Source organism: Ambystoma mexicanum, chromosome 9 (genome assembly GCF_040938575.1).
Source record: "Ambystoma mexicanum isolate Mex_15411 chromosome 9, UKY_AmexF1_1, whole genome shotgun sequence".
NCBI classification, from domain to species: domain Eukaryota; kingdom Metazoa; phylum Chordata; class Amphibia; order Caudata; family Ambystomatidae; genus Ambystoma; species Ambystoma mexicanum.
The window spans coordinates 1,118,677,394-1,118,693,598 of record NC_090931.1 but is presented as its reverse complement, the minus strand read 5'-3'; positions in this window follow the sequence as shown (position 1 = coordinate 1,118,693,598).

Below are 16,205 nucleotides of genomic sequence, written 5' to 3'. Positions count from 1 at the left end.
TGCTTGTGTTTGTGTGCAACTATCCAAAGCGGCTCCCAGAAGAACTTATAACAATTTGAGCAATTTTGACCATAATTGGTGTTTTTGCCCTATCCATTTTAAAGATAACTTTAAAAGACATTCTGACAGCTTGACAGTCAATTCAGTTTTTCTCTTGTGTTTGCTGAGGGAAAGTGGCATTGAGATGCTGTTGAATTCTGCCATTCCTGAATACCTGCTCTCTCCTCTTATCTCTTTACATTGTCTATTGCGGGTTGAGGGGTGCGCAGGGGGAACCTCTAACCACAGTGCTATCTAATCTGAACCAACACCAAAGTTTTATTTTCTGTGCTGAACTGTTGGCTCACTACTTACTCCTTTTTTTTAAAACAATTTTCCTTTATTTTCATTTAACAACAAACAAACACAAACCAAATAAACAACAACTCACAACATTTGCTCTGGCACTTTCGGGTTTGAGTTCATATTGTGCATTATTCGTTCAGGTCACGGCTAGGCTCCCTCCTCCTCCATCATGGTGTCCTCGTTCCGGTCTGCGTGCTGCACACGGGTGCGGATGTGACAGTTCTCCTCACCACCCCGGCTCGCTCGAATCAGTTGTGCTGTTTTCATCGTCGTTTCCAAATAGGTCTTGTACCAGAGTGTTCCACGCTAGTATTTTGGCCCGCTGTTATTTTCTCCCCTTTGCGAGGCTCTGGTCCAGACCGTTGTTTCTGCTACTGCCCATTTTTATAGGTCCCCCCACCAGCCTTCTATCGAGGGTCCTGCGCTTGCTTTCCATGCCATTGCGATGTAGCGTTTCGCCAGTATTGTCATCAAGTCTGTCATTTTAGCGACGTGGACTCTCTGCTTGTCACCCCTCGGAAACAGGCCCAGTATGTAGGATGCCGGCGACCAGGCTCGCATATGGATTCCTGCCTTCAACGCTCTTTCCTGTATTGTATTCCAGAAGGCTGTCACTCCCGGGCATGTCCAAAACATGTGCACCATATCTGCCTGTTCTTCCTGGCAGCGTGGGCAGCTCCATATTTGTCTGTCCCCCATGTTCGACATCCTTTTAGGCGTTAAGTATGCCCTGTGCACTATGTAGAGCTGCAGCTGCCTGAACCTTGCGTTTCTGGAGACTTTCTTTGCGTATTGGAGGGCTCTGTTCCATTCTTCATCCTTAAGGGGTCGCTGGAGTTCCTCCTCCCATTTTGTTCGACTGTTCAGTGTCCTAGAGTTGATGGTGCCCAACAGTTGTTCGTAGAGTCTGGACACAGTGTGTCCCCCCTCGGATGCATCGTACCAGGCGTCCAGCGGCCCTCCCATGTCTTCCTCTTCCGGTAGGGTCTCCCACCTCTTTCTTATTCCTTGGACCATGCTATTATACAGTGTAAATTGGCCACTGTGTATGTCTTGCTCCTCTGGCAGGGTCTGAAAGTCTACCCATTGTCCTTCTTGCCACAGATCACCTATTTGGGCCACTCCTTTGTCTTCCCACTGTGTTCTGAACATTGCCAGGCTTTCTATATGGGTGTCTAACAGTCCAGCCAGTGGGATGTGCCTTGAACAGGGATCTCTCATGTCCTGCACTTTCCACGCTCTTTTCCACAGTGCTCGGCCTAGTTGGGCTATTCTCGGAAGGGTTTTTGCCTGGGTCTCGCTTATCCACAGGAGTTTTTTTAGATAGTATCGCTGGAGCGATGGTCGAAATAGTATTGCGTCTCTGGAGGTGTCCTCCCGCAGCCACCGGACCACGAATTGAAGTTGTGCGGCCAAATAGTATCGCTCAAAGTCCGGGAGCTTAATCCCTCCCCATTCGTAGCCCCTTTGTAGTGTGCTTAGTGCTACCCTGTTCCTCCCTCCCCCCCATAGGAAGGCCCTTGTCATGGAGTGTAGTCGTCTGAAAAAGGACCCGGGGATGTTGTAGGGGACGTTGGTAAAATAATATAGGAGTCGGGGTAAAACTATCATCTTCATTAGGGCCGCCCGACCTATCATCCCCAGCGGTAGTGTTTTCAAGAACTGCATGGCGTTCTCTATTTTGTCCAGGGCTGCCTGTGTGTTGGCCATGTATGTTTCCATAGTGTTGTGGTATATGTCCACCCCCAGGTATCTGAAGGTGATTGGAGTCCATGTCAGGCCCATGTGTGACAGCTTTTCTGATGTTGTTGCCCTCAGACGTGCCAGGGGGAACAGTGAGGATTTTCCCTTGTTGATGGTGATTCCCGATAACCTGCCAAACGCTCCCAGTGCCTCTAGTTGGTCCTACAGGTGATTACGTGGGTCTTGGACGTAGAGCAGGATGTCATCTGTGTATATCGAAATCTGGTGTGTTTCCCCGTCTATCACTATGCCGGTGTCCCCGTACTCCGCCCTTAGGAAGGCCGCGAACGGGTCCAGAGCCAATATATATAGCATCGGGGACAGCGGGCACCCCTGCTTCGTACCCCGCCCTATGCTCCACTCCCCTGAGACATGCCTGCCCGTCTTAACCCTGGCCCTCTGGTGTTGTACAGCAGCTTTATCCAACGTAGGAACCCCCTGCCTATCCCAAAGTGGGTGAGTGCCCCGAGAAGCCAGTCCCAGTTCACCAAATCAAATGCTTTAATTGCATCTAATGACGCCACTGTGTATTCCCCTCTTCTTGGTTAGTCTTGTCAATGACGTGATGGAGTCTCCGGAGATTCCATGCCGTGTTTCGCTCCGGCACATACCCTGTCTGGTCTGGGTGTACCAGCGTGGGTATCACCCTTTTTAGCCGGTTGGCCAATGCCGCTGTCAGTATCTTGGAATCTTGATTTATCAGAGAGATTGGTCTGTAAGACCCACACTCGAGGGGCGTTTCCCTGCTTTAAGTATCGGGACTATTACAGATTCTGACATACTGCTTGGGAGTCGCCCACTCTCATATGCCTCCTCCAGCGTCTCTAGTAGTCTTGGGGCCAAGCTATCTTTGTATCTTTTATAGAATTCCCCTGGTGACCCATCAGGCCCCGGGGACTTTCCTTTTGGTAACTGGGTGATTACCTCCGTCAGTTCCTCCACAGTAAGGGGGGCGTCCAACATTTGGGCCTGCTCCTCTGACAGTCGTGGGAGTTTGATTTCCGCAAATGCATCCTCAAGGTCTCCCTCTTCTGCTTCCTGTACTTTAGTGTATAGTTTCTCATAGAATTGCGAGAACACCGTATTTATACCCTCCTGGGACCTTTCAATCTCCCCCTGACTGTTTCGAATTGCGTTTATCGGTTCTCGCTTGGTCTCCTGTTTGGTTAGCCAGGCGAGAGGTCTACTAGGCTTATCCCCTTCTGCATGCAACCTCTGTATGTACTTCCCATAATCTAACCGCCCTAGTCTCTCCCAGGCCGCCGTACACTGTTGTCTCAGAGTGGTGAGGTCGCCCATTTCTCCCCCCTCCTGCCCCGCCATTTGCTTCCGCCCTCTCTATCTTCCTTTCTATCTCATCCAATTCAGCCAGGGTTTCTCTCCTAAGGCCTCCCGTTTTCCCAATCGCCGCCCCCCTGATCACCACCTTAAAGGCCTCCCAAGTCGATCCCGTGTTGTCTACACTACCTATGTTGTGCTCGAAATAGTCGTCTATTGTAGTTTGGATATGGACTTGGAAATCCCCTTCTAGGAGTGCTTCCGCTCTAAGTCTCCACGTGGGTATGGGGGCTTTCCTGTATGTATGTGCCCATGTTGCTCCCAGTGGGGCGTGGTCAGACAGGGTTTGTGCGTGAATGTGTGCCCCACTGAATTCACCTAATGTCTCTTTGCCCGTAAATAGATATTCAATTCGGGTGAATGTCCCGTGTGGGGCGCTATAGTGCGTGTATCCCTATTCGCCCCATGTATCTTTCTCGAGACGTCTTCTAGCTCGAGCTGGTCCAGTGTCTTCTGCAACACCCGCGCTGGTGGTGCGGCCCTTTTGTGTTTGTCGTCCAACCGGTCCAGCCTGGGATCCAATGTGCAGTTAAGATCTCCGGCCCAGATGGTCGTGGCATTCCTGTACGGGGCCAGCCGGGGTGTGAGTGATTTAAAGAAATCTGTTGCATCATGGTTTGGGGCGTAGGTATTCACCAGACACTCGTCCCGGTTCTCCAGCATTCTGTGAACGATCAGGACCCTCCCTTCGGCGTCTCTCTCCTGTTTGATGAGTTGGAATTGGATGCCCGGGGCAATCCGGGTCACTACCCCTCGCGCATAGTTAGAATATGTAGAGCTGTATATCTGGCCGCCCCACTTCTTGGCCACCTTGGCTTGTTTTTCAGCCGTCAGGTGGGTCTCCTGCAGCATTGCGATGTGGACTTTAGCTTTGTTTAGCCACGCATAGACCCTCAGTCTCTTAACGTAGGCGTTTAGCCCTCTGACATTCCATGTCACCACGTTTAGTTCATCTTGGTTCCTGTGTCTTGCAGATTCCAGTGGCCCGCTCGTTCCCATCGGCCTGTTTGGTTTTTCCCTCCCTGGTATGCTGGCCTGAGAGGTCCGTCCATCGTCTTTTCCCAGTTATTCTCGTCGTAGCTTGCGGGTCCTCTTTCTCTCTTGTCTCCCCCTGTCCTGGCGGGCCACCCTGCTGCCAGTGTCCGTTTCTCACTATTTCTTCTCTTTGGTGTTCCTCGCCGGGTTCCCGCATTTGAGTACAGCCTCACTTGCGCCCTTTCGTTGCCTTTGCCGTGTCCGTGACCTCCTTGCTCATTATGTCTGCCTCCTCTCATGCCTCCTCTTAACAAACTTAACCACACAACTACAACTACTATAAACCAACGCCCAGCCTCCCTCCCCCTGCTCGGGACCCGCCGCATTCCAGGTGCTGCCCTCGTTCCACGGGGGCACTCGTCGCAGCGTAGTGCCTTAAAACTGACACTGCTAACTTATCGCTGCTTGGGGTCCCCTCTGTGGGTCTTGGCGGTCCAGTTCCGGAGGCCTCGAGCTCCCGAGTTAAACCGTTAATTTCAGCTTTCGGTTCTCATTCTGCTGATTGTCCTGCTGTATCTCGATTCGGCAGGGTGTCCTTAGTGTCTTGGTATAGCGAGGTATTATGGTGTCCGGTGGCCCGCTGGGGTGCCTTTTGGGCCCCTCTTCGCCCAACCATTAATTTGTATCGCTGGGATGTGTGTTTTGTCCTCACCCTCATTCCCTGCCTCGCTGGGGTGCCTCTCGGTTCTTCTCGACCCCCCCTCTTAGTTGTGGGATCCCCTGCTGGTCCATCCACTCCTGGGTGTCTGCCGTGGTCTCAAAGATCTGTGTCCTCCCATTGTGCAGGATTTTGAGCTTGGACGGGTAGAGTAACATGAATTTCACCCCCGCTGCCCGAAGGCGCTGTTTGGTCGGCCAGAACTGGGCTCGCTGTCTTTGCACAAGTGCTGTATAGTCAGGGTAGATGGTTATCCTGGCTCCGTTGCATGTTATCTCCCCGCCTTCTCTTGAGAATGTCAGGATTTTCTCCCTGTCTTTAAAGTTCAAGATCTTCGCAATCATGGGTCTCGGTGGCACGCCCGGGCGGGGTTTCTTGATTAGTGCTCTGTGTGCCGTTTCCACCACGAAGCCCTGGGACAAGGTCCCTGCACCTACTTCCTGGAGCAATATGTATTCTGTGGGGTCTCTGCCTTCCTCCCCCTCCGGCAGCCCTACGATGCGCATATTGTTGCGTCTGGCCCAGCCTTCCGCATCTTCGGCCCTGCGTTCTAGTGTTCTGATCTGTTCCAGTGCTTCTGACATTTATGACTGAGAGGTGGTCACGTTTGCTGTGTTGCTCTGCACTTGTTGTTCCACCGTTGTCACGCTCGCTGCCAGGTTTCTCGTGTCCTGCCTGAGGAGCCCCACATCTACAATCACTGCGTCCAGCTTGCCCTCTATTGAGGCCTTTAGCGCCTCTACGGTCTCTAGGATGCTGCCTTCCACTTGTTTGAGCCCCTTTTGCGTGGTGTATGATGTAGCTGTGTCCGCCGCCGTCGTCCCAGGTTGTGGGTGCTCACTCTTGCGGGTAAATTTCTCCATGCTTTTTTGCCTCCCTCTGCTACCTTTCTGTTTGTCCGGCATGCTGATGTTTGTGGCCTTGTCTCTCTGTGCTTGGGTAGAGGCCATGTGCCCCTGGGCGGCCTCCACTTCGTGGTCGTTGCTCTCCCTTCCTTGTGGGTTATCTCAGACGTAGCCCTGTCTTTCTCAGGCCCTCGTCGGCTCCGCCGCTCCCCAGCACCTCCTTGGGCCCTGTTCTGTGGGTCTATAACATCTTAGAAGGTGCGGGCTTACCGGCACACATTGGCTGAGGTCTCTTTGTGGTCACTCTGCCTAGCTGCAGCCTCGCCGGGGGGTCGTCACTATCCCCTGCCTCCGCCATGGAGTGAGGCTGTCCCCGGCTATTTGATCTGCCCCGGTGTGTTGGGAGGGGTCTGGCAGGTCAGGGGTCCTCTCGCCGCCTCGTGTGATGGCTGTATCGTGTGGGTTGGGGTCTCCCTGCCCCTTCAGGGGCTTCTGTTCGCTTGTGGCCGTTCCCTTGCTCGCCTTCGCACTACCAAAAGTCTGCATGCACCTCCCCAGTGCTGCTTCGGGTGGGCCGTATCCTCCCATGTACGTCCCGTGAGTTGTGGGCTAATCTCCGGGCCCGGGGCCTGGCTTTCCTGCTGTTCCACCCCAGCCTCGTGGGATGCCTTACCGGATGCTCCGGTTGCGTCTCTGCTGGTTACTGCTGCTTGATGCACTGCCGCGGTACCGGGCCGGTTGCCGCCCACTTGCTTCTCGCTGTTGGGGCCGGGCCAGAGTCTCCCCCACCGGGCTGCCGCTGCGTGGGCGTGCTCCGGCAGAACTTCTGTGTGCTGGGGAGCACCCTGTCGGTGTCTTGGACTGCAGGTGCCGTCGCCTTCCTGTGTCTCGGCCCTCCTCTCTCCTCTGCCACTACCCTTGGTTGCCTGCTCCTCATCCGCCCGTCTTCACGTGGCGTGGTGGTGCATGCTTCGTTCCTCGCCCTTGTTGGGGAGGGCGGTCGGGTTTGGCGCCTCTCTCGGTCCTCCGCCGGGTGGTGTGTGGGTGTTTGCTGGGCAGCGCTCTGCGCCCCTGCGCCAGGCCATCTCACGTGCTCAGCTTCCGCTGCCCCTCGGAGCGCGGGCGGATCCTCAGTGGGCCACGGCCACCACTTTGTGTGTGGCAGTCCCACGCCTCTTCCTTGCCTCGTTTCAGGTCTTTCCGACCTCCGATTTTGTTCGGGCTTTCGCCCATGCATGCTTTGGATCCTCCGGGTGCCGTCCCTTTGATTTTTTCAGGTTCTCTTGCTGTTTTTCAGCCGTTTGTAAGGATCATGTAGCGGATCACCCAGGAGCTCTCTGCGACTCGCTCACTCTCGCATGGCCGCCAAGCCACGCCCCCCACTACTTACTCCTTATGTATTAAAGAGATTATTCAGTGTTACATCACCCCATTGGTGATTGTGTGTACCTATTAAAACAGATTGTGATTAAGTTTTAAATACCTAAATAAATATTTACCTTTGCAAACCAGCCTGATTCCTGGTTCAGTGTGACCGGGGGAGGGGGGGTTCCAGGAGAAGGTCATGATATGAGTGGTATATCGTTCAGAATAAAGAACTTTTAGACAAAAGTAAATAAGGATTTCAGTTGTGCACTACATGCTAGGCGTTGACTCTGGTGTGTGCTGGATTGAAATCACTTACAGCTGAGGCCTGCTCCCATGGGATAGTAAAAATAAAACCTCACACACACTGTGCCCCATCACAGTATCCGACACAATGAAAAGCCAGACAAGGGGACCATTTTACAACACTGATGAAGCTCAGCCCATGGGACTGTGGCACGAGTCTCAATTCAAAATGAAAGACAGCTCGTTGGCTCACACAGTTGGAAATGTGCAGGCTTTGCTGTGTACAATTGTTTCCTCTTTGACACAGATGGCTCACAGAATACTCCAAATCCCAGAGATGGCTCAACGGTTTTATTTAAATGTTTCAGCAGGGCCCTACAGCCGTCCCCCTCTCGATCTTCTTGATATAGAGTGTTCCACCCTAACCCAGGCATCCCTAGTCCCCAGCTTAATAGATTGAGAATGTTGATCCCTACTGTCTAATTTCCAGATAGCTGGCCGTGTTAGCCTTTAGGCAGTTGCCTTTTCTATCTAGACTCCCTCAGGGACTTTTTAGACTTACCCTACACTATCAGTTGTGTAGTGGCTACCAGAAGAGCAGGGATGTGCCTTCAGACACTCTGCCCAACTCAGTCATCTTCTTCTCAAACCCTGTCAATCCTCTCTGTCTCTTCTATTCCCCTCTCTCTCTACTCTCCTACACCCAACTCCTTCCACCTTCACTCCTTCTACTCCCTGTGTCTCTCCTCCTCTGTCTGTTCAATGTCTGTCATTCCTTCTATTACGGTCTCCAACCTTCGATGTTACTACTCCTTCCTCCACATCACTACTCCCTCCTCCACACTACTGCTCCCTCCTTCACACTACTGATTCCTACTCTACACTACTATTCCTCCTCCAGACTAAAACATCAATCCACCTTCTCCTTCTTCTTCACTCTCACATTCACTTCACATTCACTCCCCACTCTCCCTCTCCTAATCACACTTGCTTATCTTTTACGCACATTCTCAGCGCAGTACCACTTGCACTCAGTAACTAATACCTCACCTGTTCAACAATTCGTCCCCTCGTTCTATTCGACCGTCCTTCCTCGTGCTGGTCTCTTGGTCTGCCACCCCCCTCTCTAACTGCACCGACCAACCCACAATCTCCTGTTTGCAGGGGTTCTTTTAACCCCACCTCAGTTCCCCTTAGGTTAAGTTCTCATGAATTGTTGTAGCTGTGTTCTAAGCCCCTGGTGGTCTCAGGAGGCTGCAGCCGTTTCGCTACAGTGCATGCCGAGGCTGGAGTTCATTGTGCAGCATCCATCTGATATAGCCACGCAGGTGCTCCAGCTCCTCGTTAATTTGTTCTCTTTCTCTCTTTGGCATTTGTATGCATATTGCGTATGGCTCATTTATTGCTGGTTCTCTCTCCTCCGCTGGGGGTCTGGTATTGGGTTACGTAGAGTACTGATGGGTTGCTGTCCCATGGGTAGTCTCCTTTCATGATTGTGTTTTCTCTGGCATTTCAGGAAAAGAAAGAGAGAACTTGGCCAGCACTTTTGTAAGAGGCATGGGGGGATGCAAATTGGTACTGCACATGTTTAGACTGGCAAATGGGGAGGAGAAAGGAAATGGGGGCTCCTGAAACTGCCACTTCCCCCCCTCTGGGGTAGGACTGGCTCTGGATTCTTCCCAAGCAGGCATCCCACCCCAAGCTGAGAGGGGTTCCATCCCCTCTTGACAAGGTCAGATTACGTACTTTGTCGCATCTTTAAAAAAATATTCTAATGTGAGAGCTGGATGGGTATTTGTAGTAGAACTAATAAATAAATAAATAAAATAAACATTTCACAGATTGGAGCAGAGCCCACACAAGATGTATCCTTCTAAATTCGTGCTGCAGCGACATCCCCATCGTTTTGATCTTCCTGGTGCCTTTATTTTTGCATAAGCTATTTCTCCCTGTCTCACGTTGTTCAAAGATCTGTATGCAAAGCATGTGGTTTATATTAATATATTAATATTCTGACATTTCTTACATGATTTTGGTCAGTTACCAAAGTACAGGGCAATGATGTATGAGGTAATGGTTATGGCAGCTCTTTGCCTTCTTTGTAATGAAACCTCTGGCAAAAAGATCATACAAGGGCTGCCCAGTGGATTGTTAAATAGAGCAAGGAGGAGATGTGATGTATTTTATCCATTGATTTTTGATCTTGCCTTCAACACTGGAGAAACAAAAATGTGACTTTGGTAAATGATCTCGATCTCCCCGTTTCTCTCCTTGTTATGGCCCTGTTACTTGTAACTCCCATCCCTCCACTCATCCATCTAACCCTGGTTTCTGTAATGTGGACTCCAGCAGATCCAACACAGTATACTGGTCTACAGAGACTACTTCCTGTTGCACGGGATATTCCTGATGTAATAAATATGCCCTGCAAAACGATCAGACATAGAGATGTAGCTCTCGCTGGGGGACCTGGAGTGGCCTTGGAGCAACACGCATTCTGGAGCTGGAGGAACCCATGCAGGCCTGAGGTAAACTAAAGAACAGGGGAAGCAAGGGGAGAAAGTGAGGACGAGGAGAGGGGGAAAGCGGTAGGATTGCATGGGATAGATGCAGTGAAGATGTCAAAAGAAAGCAGCGAAGAAGAGAAAAAGGGCAGGAAAAAAGGTGTGAAGAAAGGAAAGAAAGAGAGGTAGAGAAGCAAAATGCGGAGTGAAAAAGCAGGTGAGAGAGCGCGATGGCTGTTGAGGAAGGCAGAACGGGAGAGAATAGGTAGGAGTTAGGAGAGTAGAGTGTCAGGATAATGAAGAGGGAGATGTGGATTGAGGTGGTGTCCTCGAAGTGGGATGGCTTGAGAAGGGCATATCGTCAATGTTATGGCACCATTATCCTTCACCTGCGGTAAACCAATGAAAGAAGTCCATATAAACTGGTATCATTTCTGTGTACAAGTACTTTTTTCGTTTTTCAAAAGCATTTTTTTAATTGTGCCAAGATGATCGTTACTTGTGCGCTTCCGGTCTCCCAGAATTCAGTGTCTGAGTTTCCATTTTCTCATAGACTTTGTTGAATGCTTTGGTACATGGATGACTGTGACAAATCAATTTCCGGGGCACCAGTGGTCCAGGGGTGAATCTCGGTGTCTAAACCATCAGTCAGCCGCACACCTCTAGTACACCAGAAGGGATCCGAACAGATTGGAATAACAAGCAAATTATAAACACCCTTGTCCAATTTTGGTAAAGTGGACGGAATGGCAGGCTTATCTCCTAAATATCGTGAATCATTGGTTAGTTGCAACACAGCGAAAATACAATTATTAGCCAATGATAAAAGGAATGTCCAGTCAAGGTTGTATTAAAAATATCTTCTTTATCAATCACAACAGAAAATCTAACAACATTAATAAATACAACCCAACCTGTAAGGGAATGCAGAGGACAGACAGTTTCAAAGAATGAAAGGGATGCGCTCTGCATACTGACAGGAGTGTAGTTGGTATGGTTAATAACCACAACAGTTTGTTAAGGTTTCTTGGCTTCAGCACAAAGGGAGCAGAGGCCTTCTTGGAAGGACCATGGGGATAGAGCCACAATATACCTTTTGCTGTAGGTGTTCTTGGTGCTCGACAGGGTCGAGTCGGCTTCAGGGCGCTTGACAGGCTTCTGTGACAGAGTTCAAGATGGGAGTCAGCTATATGTATCAGACGGCTAGACGAGTGAAGCTGGATGAATGGTTGCAGGCTGGCCTACACAGCGGCTCAGGGTCAGGAATCGTTGTCTCAGTGCTGATCGGCAGTTCTGAAGCACTGGTCTACTCTGATGTAGTTAAGCGATTGCGGCTTGACAGAGGTCAGCGTTACAGTCAGTTGTGGATCGAGGGACTTGACTGGCTCAAGAATTTCCTTTAAGGCGGACGTTGGTAGGTGCTCGTCGTACACTTCTCCCAGCTTCTTCAATGGGCTTGTGTTGTCCTGTGGAATGTGTTGCAGGCAGCTGCCTTGTCCATGGTTGTAGGTGTAGAGACCTTCTGGCACCTCCTGTCCAGGAAGCTTGCTGCAGAACCTAGCAGGGCCAATCCGGCGCTGTGTGCCGGATTGGTACCAGTTCTGGAGCGGCTGGAGGGTCTTCTGAGTTCTGTATCGCTGTCTGTTCCCTGGGAGATGTTTAGGGGAGGGCTCTTGCTTCCCTCTTTGGATATCCTGCCTCCGTCACTGGCGAAAGATGTAAGGCAGACTGTACCTTTAGCCAGGGTCCAAGGTTCAGTTCTTCTTTGTTACTTCTGGTGAAGTCTTTAGATGATCTGCCAAGCGGGTCACAGTGATTGGTGTAGGCTAAGCCTACCTTAGTGAACCAATCCTGGGGTCTCTGCCAACAATCTTCTGTATGCGTGAGGTCATACCCAGAGTACTTTGCAAAAGTAAAGGTAAAGGGGTGAAAACAGGAACAAAGTGTGCCCCATAACTAATATGGCAGAATCCTTCTTTCAAACGAAAGGGTTATGGGCTCACTCCCTTGTGCTACTAAGTCCCACCCATCTTCATGTCTAGTGTGTTCAAAAGGTCTCACTGGTTTATGGTCCTCCCTGTGTGGTCCCTGTTAAAGCAGGAGGTCTCCCTTGAAGCAGCTGAGAGACCAGACTCTCTGGCTCCTGTAAACCACATTCTCGTACCTTATAAATGGCGTCCCCCTATCGGGGTGGCCTACTGTAAACAACAGACGTAGACATAACAGTTCACTGCCATCGAAACTGAGAGGTGGGAGCTAGCTTCAGGTTGAAACAGTTGCATATGAAAGCTTGTTGGGTTTCCTGCCTCCTTTGTTATCCTCTGCAGCCATGCCCCGTGTGGGATTGTTTGAAGTACCCCCTGTTGGTATGATAATCGCTGCCACCAGCTGCAAGGCCTAACAAAAGAGCAGGGCAGATCAATGGAGCCTTTGTCAGTTAATCAGGCTGACCATGGCAGGGGGAAGGTTTGGTCTCCCCCTTTCTCAGATGACATTGTGTCCTCCTCAGCTGTCACATTCCAACTAAATATGACAGGGGCAGATGGTTACTGTAGGCGGTGTCCAGCCTGGAGTACACAAGTCTATGCTTTTGTCATGGTGTGGGCATAGGAAAATGTGTGTGGATTAGCCCCACACATTCTCCTGAGGTCAGTCTACCATCATCCCATTTAATTAAAAATGTCAAAAAAGCCCAGTCGAGCGCACGCCCACCTTGCGGGCAGTCGAATTCCTCAAAATGACAATACATACAATGCAGTGCCAAAACTCCTCTTCTCTCATTGGGCCTCATTACACGGATGGCGGTAAGGATTTACCGGCACCGGTAAAATACTGGTACCGGTAAATCCTTACCGCCTTACTACGAGGTCCCTTTGCGGGTTGGGGGATTTAACGCCTGCTTTTTGCAGGCGTTAAAAACCAACCCGCAAAGGGACCCAGGGAGCTAATTACGGTACCGCAATTTGCGGTACCGTAATTAGCGCCTTCCCCATTCCCATTGAGCCCTTTGGGGCAAAAATGGGAATGGGGAAGGGCAATGGTGGAGGGGGAATTACCGCCCCTCCAACCTTGGAATGGGGCGGTAATTCCCCTTTCCGCCAAGGCGGTGCCTGTATTTTACCGGCATGAACCATGGCGCTAATAGCGCCATGGTTCACCGCCATCCGTGTAATGAGGCCCATAGTCTTTTTTGGAGACTTTTGGAGTTGAACTATAGTTCCCAGAATTCAGTTAAAGAGCTCTCCTTCTCTACTGTTCTATATTCAAATATTGGTACATGGGCTTTGACTGTCATTATTCCATGTGAGAACCCTCCTTCTCTCACTGTCTTTATTCAATACTTCTACTGAATTTTCAGCATGTTATCATCAGGCCCAACTCGTGTGCTCCTACCTCCAGGATGTCTCTCCCCACACACTGCTCTGCTCTCCGGCTATGAATCGCATAAACTCTTACAATGACTCAGTGTCTCCAGCATCCCTTTCTCCACGGTCAATGCTCAATTCTAGATGTGCTGCTGTATTCCCACAGTGGCCTCCAGGCCTCAGAACCCAACTAACAACTTGTGTTCACTGGTTTAGTCTGCAACTGAGCCCACCCGCCCAACCAAAGTAAGAGTGCCTCCTGCTCACAGCACACTCTGGGTTCTTTCTCCACCAGGATTTATCAGGCGCTGCCACTGTGGCACCTCTTCCAAGTATGCACAGGTTTTCATCTGCTGTGTCACGTCCCCTTGGCATAGCTCTCATTTCTCGCCCCATTTGGTGGGGCGTCCTGTAACCTGTCTTGTTTTCATGGGCCTATTTTTCCTGGTCTCCTCCTCACTCCCCAACATTGTCAGTTTCTCACCTCTGGTCACAGGGTCCATGGATGCGAGGTCAGAAAAGCTCAGGTCGCAATCTTTTATTTTTGCCATTTCTCTCTGGAAAGGTTTCAGCAGAGGTGAGGGTTCGCTGTCCCCCTTCCGGGGTCCTTTCCTTGTGGCTTTAATGATACAAAAAAAACTACAGTCTCACAATGAAAAAAACATGATTTATAAATATCCATTGAAACAGTGTTTGTTAGATTGTTTTATATACAATTTGTTGATGATGTTCTCATACACCCAGTAATCAAATCTATTGTGTAGTCTACGAAAGTAAACCTTTGTATATTTTCTTCAGTATTTATTTATATATCCATTTATAAAGCGCACAAAAACCTGAGGGCACGAAATGCTGTTACAGGTACCAGTTACATTTAGTGATAGATGGTTCGCAGGCACATAGGTATTACATACATACATACCGAATAAATACATCACATCCTAGTGAGTCATGCTGGGATACATGGAGGCAGAGCTGGCCAAGATCAGTATTCACGGGCAGGAGCTTAAGCAGAGCTCAGGGTTCATAAGGTATAGAAGAGGTTGTGCCAAGGGTGGGAGTTATACTTTGTGAAATAGCCAGGTTTAAGGGCCTTCTGGAAAACCGATTATTCTGCTCTCAGCGTGAGCGAAAGGGAGTTCCATTGTTTAGCTGCAATGGATGGAAAACTGGCACCTCCAGCTTTGGGCCATTTCACTTTAGGCTGGGCTAGTCTGTGGGTGTATGTTGTTCTGGTCGGTCTAGATGAGAGGGACTTGGAGATGATTATTTGGGTCAGATAGGGTGGGGCAGATTTAGAGATGCATTTGTGGGTGATTGATAAGGTCTTGAACATGATCCCCTCTTGGATTGGGAGCCAATGAGCAGTCCTGCGGGTGCTGGAGATGTGTTGTCAATGAGCAGTCCTGCGGGTGCCGGAGATGTGTTGTGTTTTAGGGATGTTTAATGCATCTCGAAAGGGCAATATTTTGGATCGTCTGTAGTTTCTGCAGGTTGTGCGCTGATGTGCCAGCTAAGAGATGTGCAGTAGTCTAGTCTAGAACCTACCACAGCCCGTGCAATTGTTAGGCAGCTATTTGTCGAGAGAAAAGATCTTGCTGCATTGATCAATTTAGTCGTGTCGGCTGATGACGAGGGTATAGCGTTCACTTGGCGAGTCAGAGAGAGTGATGCATCAAGTATGTCTTAGCTTCTGACACTGTTCAGTCTTTTGCGTAACAATTGAAATCAGTTATTTTGAGTAGATTTTTAGAATTGTATTAGCATATGAGACACTGTGGGAGAGGGTCGGTGGGTGGTTTTATCAACTGCATTGTAGCTTTTATAACTTGTGAGGAAAAAACCAATTGAACTATTTGAGCCAATAATAATAACAGCCATAGCAGCCCTTAGAAGCAGCAGGAATCCGACATGAAGCACTATAGAAAAACCTAATAACAATAATAAGAATGATGATGATAATACTTGGTTCTGCCAGAATGTAAAACATGAAATGGAGGTACCGCTTGAACCTTAGAACCCCAATGACTTCAGGTGCCCGAAAGCTGGTGCCAATTGTCCCTTTCTCTCTTTTCACGCCACTAAGCTCTTAGTTTCTTCCCTAATTTTTTCTCGACTTGTTTACTGCTTTGTTCTCCTCTTTGGTCTTTCTCTCTCTCGCTTAGCTCCACTCAAATCATTGTATCACTCCTCCATCCGCTCGCTTTGCTTATTATCCTATCGTGAGTCCATCTCCTCTTCTCTTGAATCTCTTGGGTGGCTCGCCTTTCATTCTCAAGCTGCAATTCTATTTCCTCTGTTTATATGGCCGTGCCCCTGATTACCTTGCTTCTCTCCTTTTATTTTATTCTCCTTCTCTGCTCTGCTCGACTCTTCTTACTTACTGTTCCTCATGCCCCTTGTGCACAATCTAGTTTTCAACTTCTGGCCCCTCTCCACTGGAACCTCCTTCCACTATCATAACCTCTTACTCTCTTTTTCGCTCCTCCCTAAAATGTCACTTACTTCAGTCTCCTGTTTGATTGCTATTGGCCCACTGTTTCTCTGTGAAGCGCTTTGGTATAAAGCACTATATAAAAATCAATAAAATACAAATACAAATATTGGATACTTCAGCCTGGAACTTGGCTGTGATTTGCTTTTGTGCTTGATTCCATCAGCCCACTTGAGAGCAGGAAAATGAAAAGGCGGTCATTCTGCCAGGTTTCTCTAGTAATGACCACGTGACTTTCCCCCGGTCCTGCATGAGGTTATGGTTATG